Genomic DNA, 8,633 nt, shown 5'->3' on the forward strand with positions numbered 1-8,633 from the left:
ACGGCGACCTTAGCCAGTTCTACGACTACCACGGCCAACCCGGCCATAAGACCGACAACTGTCGGCATCTGAGGAACGCCATCGAGGAGCTGATCCGAAAAGGGGCTCTCAACAAGTATGTAGCTGGAGGCCCGGAAACAAGCTCCGACGCGGCGAACAGAAAATTAGTATTTCAGAGGATGGGAGTGATCCAGGTTGTAACCGGAGGGAACGAGAACGATGGGTCAGCTAATGGGCACAAACGGCACCTGAATGAGCTATACCAAGCCATCAACTTTGTGCCCAAAACAGCGATCCCCGCTTCCACCGTCCCCGATATAACCATCGGAAAGAAGGACTACGAAGGAGTCATCGCTCCGCACAGCGACCCGCTCGTAGTCCACTTAGACATAGCCAACCACTTGGTCAAAAGGTGCCTGATTGACACAGGCGCCTACACAAACATCATGTTCAGGGAGTGCTTTCTCAATCTCGGTCGAAGATTGAAGACCGAGCCCTCGCACCAACCCGCTATACTGACTTCTCCGGCCGACTGGTACCCCGGGGTCAATCAGATCGCGGTGATGTTTGGCCAAGCCGATGCGGCCAAGAATGTTTTATCCGAGTTCGTGGTCATTGATGGTTCGTCTGCCTACAATGTTCTCATAGGCCGAGTCACTTTGAGCGAGGCCGATGCAGTGATGTCCATCCGGGCCCTGACATTGATGTATGTCTCGGACCGGGGGGAAGCGCAAAAGCTCGTCTCAAAGGACGAAAGAGACGAAATTGTCAATGTCCAAATATCCGCGGAGGGTACAACATGCAATCCCTCAAAGTGGCGAAAAATCGAGAAAGGGAAGAGCTCATCCTTACAACAGGAGGGTGATCCGATGAGCACCAACAACGTCGGCATGGTCGAAGGAGCCGAGACCGAGGAAGTGGAAATTGACCTAGGGCGCACCGTGAATCGCTGTCGGTGTCGGCTGGAGCCAAAATTCGAGCCGATCTCCTAGACTGCCGAGGAAGAACAAAGACGTCTTCGCGTACTCGCCGCCGAGATGCCGGACGTGAGCCGGGAGGTGATCGTTCACAAGCTGAACGTACTCTCCACCGCTCGCCTGTCAAGCGAAGATGAGGAACTCCTCGGCCGAAAAGGATGAGGCCATCAAGGCCGAGGTAGACAAACTATTAGAGGCGGGCTTTATCATGCCTTGTACTTACCCCGAGTGGCTAGCAAATGTTGTAATGGTGAGGAAGTCATCGGGGGCATGGAGGATGTGTGTAGATTTTACCAATCTTAATAAAGCGTGCCCTAAAGATTGTTATCCCTTGCCTCGAATAGATAGTTTAATTGATGCAACGGCAGGCTACACAATGCGAGCCGCTAGACGCTTTCTCGGGGTATCATCGGTGTTCATGGTCGAAGAAGACATGCCTAAGTGCGCATTTATCACCAAGAACGGCACATACATGTATAAAATGATGCCGTTCGGTTTGAAAAAAGCTGGCGCAACTTACACTAGGCTAGTGGACAAAGTGTTTCAAGATCAGAAAGGGCGAAACATCGAGGCTTACGTCGACGATGCTATTGTAAAAAGCAAGTCTGACAGCGAGCACTTGGCCGACTTGAGCGAAACATTTTGTTCACTAAGGAAATACAAGATGAAACTTAACCCAATGAAATGCAACTTCGGTGTCCAGCGGTAAGTTCCTCGGCGTGCTTGTCGGCGCCGGGGGAATTGATGCCAATCCGCAGAGAAAGTCCAAGCACACTGGACCCTACGGAGCCGAGGAATCGAAAAGAGGTTATGACGCCGACCGGGAGAATGGCGGCTCTTGCCGCTTCATCTCTCGGTCGGCCGACAAGAGAACTCTGTTCTTTACGGTCTTTGAAAGGAAATAAAGACTTTAGCTGGGGAGCAACAGAGCACAGCTTTCGTGCAACCGAAAGCTCACCTTCGACATCGCGACCCCGTCCCAGGCCGATCCGGGGAGACGCTATATCTATACTTAGCGATTACCTCGGCCACGGTCGGTCGTAATCGTCGTGAGAAGAAAACAAGCAAAGCAATACCCAATCTATTTTATCACCATACACTGCTGCCCGCCGAAAGAAATTACCCACTTATTGAAAAAGCGGCCTTCGCCGTCGTCGTTGCCGCAAGGAAGTTAAAACCCTACTTCGACGCACATCCCGTGACGGTCTTAACCGACCAGCCATTGGAGAAAGCCTTAGAAAAATTCGAAAAATCCGGCCGACTTATCAAATGGGCAGTGGAGCTATCCGCCGGCATTCAAGACAAACCGAGGCCTTCGATAAAGGGGCAAGCACTTGCGGACTTTCCGGGGCCGAGTGCACATATCAAGAAGAATCACATCCCGGTGTGTGGGAAGTATACACCGACGGGTCCTCCACGACAAACGACTTAGGAGCGGCATCCTTATCACAGCCCTAACGGGACGAGTTTGAGTACGCCTTGAAGTTTACCTTCTCGGCCTCAAACAACGAATCCGAATATGAGGCGGTGATAACTGGAGTCGAGTTAGCTAGAGCTGCCGGGGCGGAGCATATTGTGTTGAAGACAGATTCACTCCTAGTGACCAATCAAATCAGAGGAGAGTATGAGGCTCGAGACGACGGGATGGTGAGATACCTGGAAAGGGTCAAAGCCGACACGCGCAAAATTGAAATCTTTCCAAATACAATGTGTCCCAGTGTCCGAGAACAACCGAGCCGACGCTCTCTCAAAACTTGCTAGTTCAAGCATCAAGAATGTCGGTCGAACCGTCTTTGGTGGATATCGGGAATGCTAAAAGCATCACCGAGACCGTTGGCATGGTGGGCGACATCAGCCGAGACGACGTGGATGATCGCGATAATGAAATACAAACTAACAAAAGTGTTACCTGAGGACCGTAGTCTCTCTCGGAAGATAAAGAGGATCGCCGCAAGGTACTTGGTGTTCGAAGGAGAACTATACAGAAGGTCCGTGATAAGACCACTTTTGAAATGTGTCGCCCAGTGACGCGGAGCTCATACTAACAGAGATTCACGAAGGCATCTGCGGACATCACATGGGGGCAAGAACGCTAGCTCACAAAGCTCTCCGAGCCGGCTACTTCTGGCCTACCATGCTTGAGGATTCCAGAACTAAGACCAAGAAGTGCAAGAATTGTCAGATGCATGCTCAGGTGATACATGCACCTTCCCGAGACTTTGCAACCAAAGATGCTTAGCCCCCTACCATTTGCACGGTGGGGATGGATTTATTAGGGCCATTTCCGACGGCCTCCGGAGGAAGGAAGTACCTAATCGTCGCCGTTGACTACTTCACCAAATGGGTCGAGGCTGTCGCGGTACCTGCCAAGACCACGACGGCCGTAAGAAAGGTGATTTGGGAGAATATCATAACTCGTTTCGGGTTACCCCAAGTCATGGTATTTGACCACGGCCGAGAGTTTTGGAGTGACATGGTGATGAACTGGCTAGAAGAGCTCGGTATCAAGTTTGCATACTCCTCCGTGCCGCCACCCTCGAGCAACGGGCGGGCGGAAGCGACTAATAAAACAATCCTAAACGGGCTGAAAAAGAAGGTTGAAGATCTAAAGGGAAGGTGGGTGATGAACTACCCGGCGTCCTGTGGTCCCTTAGAACCACGGAGAAAGAAGCAACGGGATGCAGTCCATTCCGGCTTGTCTATGGGTCGAGGCCGTCCGCCAATTGAAGCGGCGGCGCCGACATCATTAACGCAAACCTTTGACTCAGTCGAAAATGAGGAAGGCCTGAGAGCCTCCCTAAACCTGGTCGAAGAAAGTCGAGACACGGCACGGCTCAACTTGGCAGTATATCAAAACAGGATAAGAAGAGCATACAACCGTAGGGTCCACAAAAGAGACTTAAGAGTAGGAGATCTAGTCCTAAGAAAGTCAGCCGCAACCAACAAAGGAAACATCCATAGTAAAATGACGGCCAACTGGGAAGGACCCTACAAGGTGGTTGAAGAAATGAGGCCGGGGACATACCGGCTGACGGACATGGAGAGTGTTCTTTTGATGAGCCACTGGAACACGGACAATTTAAGGAAATATTTTGTATAACGGCGGAGGTGTCCGAGACCGTTGTGGACGCCCCAACGCATGATTACACCTTATGAAGAATAATCCAAGTTTTTCATCAAAATACTTGTCCCCTCCATAGTCATGCCAGAATAGACGCCACGGCCAAAGCCGGGCAGTCACGCCAAATGCAGTTGATACTCGCGAAAGCGACCAACATGCTTAGGAACGTATAAGTACAGTTGAGACGCAATTTTAGCCACCTCGGCCAACCGAAGGCCCGGCAGAGGAAGCGATCAATATGTCTACAGATACGAACGCTGTCGAAGCCGTAACCTCGATTGCCTCGGTCAAAACCGGGAGTGACGGGGACACAACGACCGATACGCTAATAGGAACGTATAAGTACAGTTGAGACGCAAATCTAGCCGCCTCGGCCAACCAAAGGCCCGGAAGAGGAAGCGATCAATATGTCTACAGATACGAACGCTGTCGAGCCGTAACCTCGTTTTACCTCGGCCAAAGCCGGGGGTGACGGGGACACAACGACCGATACGCTAACATGTTCACAACGGTGGTTGGGAAGCGCAAATCTGACCGCCTCGGCTAAGACCGGGGGTGGTGGAGGAAGCGATCGACATGCCAACATGTTTAAACGTTTAAGTACAATTGAGATGCGCCTTCTAACTGCCTCGGCCAAGCCGGAAGTAAAAACGAAAAAGCACTCAATATGTTGAAACGTAAGAAGACAACTTAATGGAGGCAAAATAAACAAACTTTATTAAAAATGTTTACAGGATGAGGCAAAACAAAGTCGACGGCCGTCCCCCATAGGGATAGCCTAAACACAACCTACCAAAGTTTAACAAAAACAAAAGGTACAACAAAAGGTTACGGACATAAGACTTGAAGCGCCAAAAGGATGGCAGGGAGGAAAGGCTCAATAGTTGGCCCCGAATAGCTAAAGCGTCTCGAAGGGCCGGTGAATCTGGTGACGACCGCCGTCTCCCTATGCTTGTTTACGCTCGCCACCGGCAGCGTGACATCACCATCGATGGGCGACCCGGAAGCCGACTTGGCGGCTTCACTGCCTTTGCCCTCTCAGCTTCCTCCTCGGCCGCCTTCACCTTTTCGGATGGGCCGCCTTGGCCTCGGCCTCCTCGGCCTTCGCCGCCTTTGCCTTCTCCGCCGCCTTTGCCTCCGCAGCAGCCGCCTTCTCATCAAGAAGCCGGTCAAAATCTTGCCACGGGAAGGGGCCTTCAGGAAAGAGCTCTTTAATTACATCCCTGGTAGCATCTTCACTGGTCCGTGATCGGGCACACATGTCGGGATGATGACGGTTTGGAGCGTCTCAATGTCCTTCTCCCTCTGAGCAAGGATGGCCTTTGTGTTCTGTGCTCCTTCGCCTCGGTCGGATGCGGGGACTTCCATTTTTCCTCTCGCTCAACTATAGCATTGTAACCGCCCCGAAGCTTCTCTCTCTTCTCCATGACTTAGCGGCGTCGCCAGCCCAACGACCTCAACCTTGACTCTCTCGGCTAGGACCCGCTTCTCGCCTTCCTCCTTAAGCTTTCGCTGAGTGAGGAGGTTCTCCATGGTGGCGACGAAGTCCTTCTTCGCCTTCTCGGCCTCTTGCTTAGAAGCAGCAAGCTCAAGCCTAAGCCGTTCGAGCGCAGGAGCTGCCTCAGCCATGAGCTTTTCTTGCTCCATAATGTGAGCGCCGGCTATGTCAGTCCACTTCGCCAGCCTCTTGGACAACCTTGCACCCTCCGCCGCAACGAGCGGGGAAACCTTCGAGGGATGAGGAGTCGACGGTGACATTTTGATTGCCGTCTCCGCACGATCCGCTTCTCCAATTGCCGTTCGGTGGGACCGGCGGCGGCGGTTGATCTACAAAAATTCGACAAAGCATCCATGTCAACATTCATTGACATTTCGAGAGCTGTCATCGGGAATGCCTAAAGAGCCCGCTAAATCCGAGCCCTGGGTTAGATCCGCACGGTCTGGCCTTCTTAGACGAGAAGGGCCGACCGCCCCTTTTCTTTCCGGGCCTCGGAACGTTAGCGGCGGCAGGCATTGCCTCTTTTCTCTTATTTGAAGGAGGAGGACCCTCCACAACGGTGACCTCCTCTTCAACGTCAACGACCACCTGCTCCTTTTGGACAACGGGGATTGCAGATTGAGCTGGGGTTGACGCCGTTGCCGCCGTAGACGTTGTCTTTGGTTTCCGGCGCGGCACGTTACCGGCAATCTGCGCCGAGCGCCGTCACATCCAGTGCCTTCAATCGCTGCTCCATAAGTTCGTGAGGAGTCTGATGCAGCGTGATCACGTGGCGGGGGCCTTAGGATGCGGCTCAACAACTCTCCGTTCTCGTCAAGTCCCAACCTCGAAGAACGGAGACAGCGATTCGGGCCAAATCGGTCACGGAAGAAACGAAGCGGGGAGTTAAGTAAAAGAAATAAACCAAAATTCAAATACGAAACATAAAAAGCAAAGATGGGCCTCACACCGACCCCACTCACCTGTTCGAGGGGCGGTATGAGGTCGACGTGCAGAGCGGCTCATCCTCGAAGAACGATCTGCGTCGGGGCATCCATCCCTTCGGCGTGCCATCCTTCTCGACCTCAAACAGCCTCATTGTCCGCTTTTCGTCCTCATTAAGATAGACCTGCTGGCGTCCATCTTAAGCTTACTCGGGAGACATATTTGTCATGCTCCCCTTGGTTCTCACACCGCAAATTGACGCGGTTTTGAAAGGACCGGGGCAGCGAGTAGTCTTCCGGAACCTCAACGTATACCCACCGCCCCTTCCAGTCCTTGCAAGATGTTAACTTGGAAACGGTGACATAACCCGCCTCGGTCTGTATGCTATACCACCCCGGGCCACCTAGGGTAGTCTGCCGAAGATGGTGGAGCCGGCGGAATAGGTTCACCGTTGGGGCCTCCCCTTTAAAAAGACACAACCATACAAAGCCAATAATCGTCCTGATGGCCAACGGATGCAGTTGGGCCACGACGACATTCATGGCTTTAATAATGGCAACAACGTATTCATTCAGAGGAAACCGGAGCCCATACTCCGGTGTCTGATGTATACGCCGATACAACCCTCGGGAGGGCAACAGACGGCCTGACCCTCCTCAGGGATAACAATTTTATACCCCTCGCCGAAGGAGTAATGATCCTCAAAAAGATCAGAACCAGAGCAACTAGCGAACTTGTTCGTCCAGGCACGATCAGGACTGATCGAGCAGGCATCACCATGCCACGAAACAAGTGGCCTCTTTATGACAGAAGGGGTCGCCTCATCATCGTCATCATCAAAACCCTCCAAAAATTGCTCATCAATTTCAGGAGAAAGCGGCTTCGGACCCCCAAACCCTATCGGGGTGACAACCAGTGCCTCCTCTTCATCGGGACGCGGTTCGCCCGCCGGAAGGAACGGGTTGAGCATGCATCCGAGAAGACATAGTAGCAACAAAAACTTAACAATTAAAAAGTTGGAAAAATTTGTTTGTTTACCTTGGAAAAAGTGCTACGCCGAGTAACGCTTTGAAGACTAGAGAGAAATTCCTTCGAAAAAAACTAAGAGAGGGAAATTTTTTTGAGAAAATGAAGTTTGATGGCCAAAAAACGGGGCACACTGCTCTATTTATAGAGCAAAGCCCATGAAACGGACCAATCAGGGCAAAGCCCATGAAACGTCATCCAATCAATGCCAAGCCATGTGTCAAGCATGCAGCCACAGAATGTCAATCGACAAACAATTACAAATCTTCTTCAACACGCTCCTTGGTATCTGCTTGCTAACGGCGAGTTGATCAACAAAGCAAAGACAGCACCGGCCGGGGGCAATCACAAGTACAAACGGCACTCTCAACCTTGGTCTCGGCCAGCGCCATTTTCTTTTCCACATAGGATGTCCATTACACATCCATGTGGAGGGGGGATATGGTATGGCCTGAACAGAACCAAGCCGAGGAAGAAGAAGCCGGGGAAGAAATTCAACATGCGCAGAATACGCTCAACACTCATCGAAGGTCCATACCACGGCATAGACTACGCTGGGGGCAAATTGATGGGGCATATTCGCACCGCCGACCGAGTCAACATATTGAGCAACGTCAAAGATATCCACTGACAAGTCAACGTACTAGGCGGCCCTAACCGACATAGCCTTTGTCGGCTGTCACTGGGTCTCGGTCCGACAACTAACCGACCGAGAGGCACATCCGCGTACTCATATCCAAGACCCCTCGGCATGGAGTCAACCAGGCCCGCCGGCCTGCCATGGGTCCCTCGGCCGAGGGTAAGATAGTCTTTCCACCTGCTAGCCACTTGGCCACTACGTGACAAAAGGTGAAAGTCTATAAATACTCCTCAATCCTCATTGAGAAAACGATCCACAATTCATCCATAAACTCACTATTAATCTGGTATAAACTCCCTTATCTCTCTACAATATACTTTGCCAAGTAACACACAACTTAATCTCTTTAAGTTTACTGACTTGAGCGTCGGAGTGAGTACGCTCGGTACCAAGCCGAGCCCTCAGTTTGTTCATCTTTACAGGAGAGAGCGAAAGGAAGAGTCAAGC

Source organism: Silene latifolia, chromosome X, assembly GCF_048544455.1.
Source record: "Silene latifolia isolate original U9 population chromosome X, ASM4854445v1, whole genome shotgun sequence".
Lineage (NCBI taxonomy): Eukaryota > Viridiplantae > Streptophyta > Magnoliopsida > Caryophyllales > Caryophyllaceae > Silene > Silene latifolia.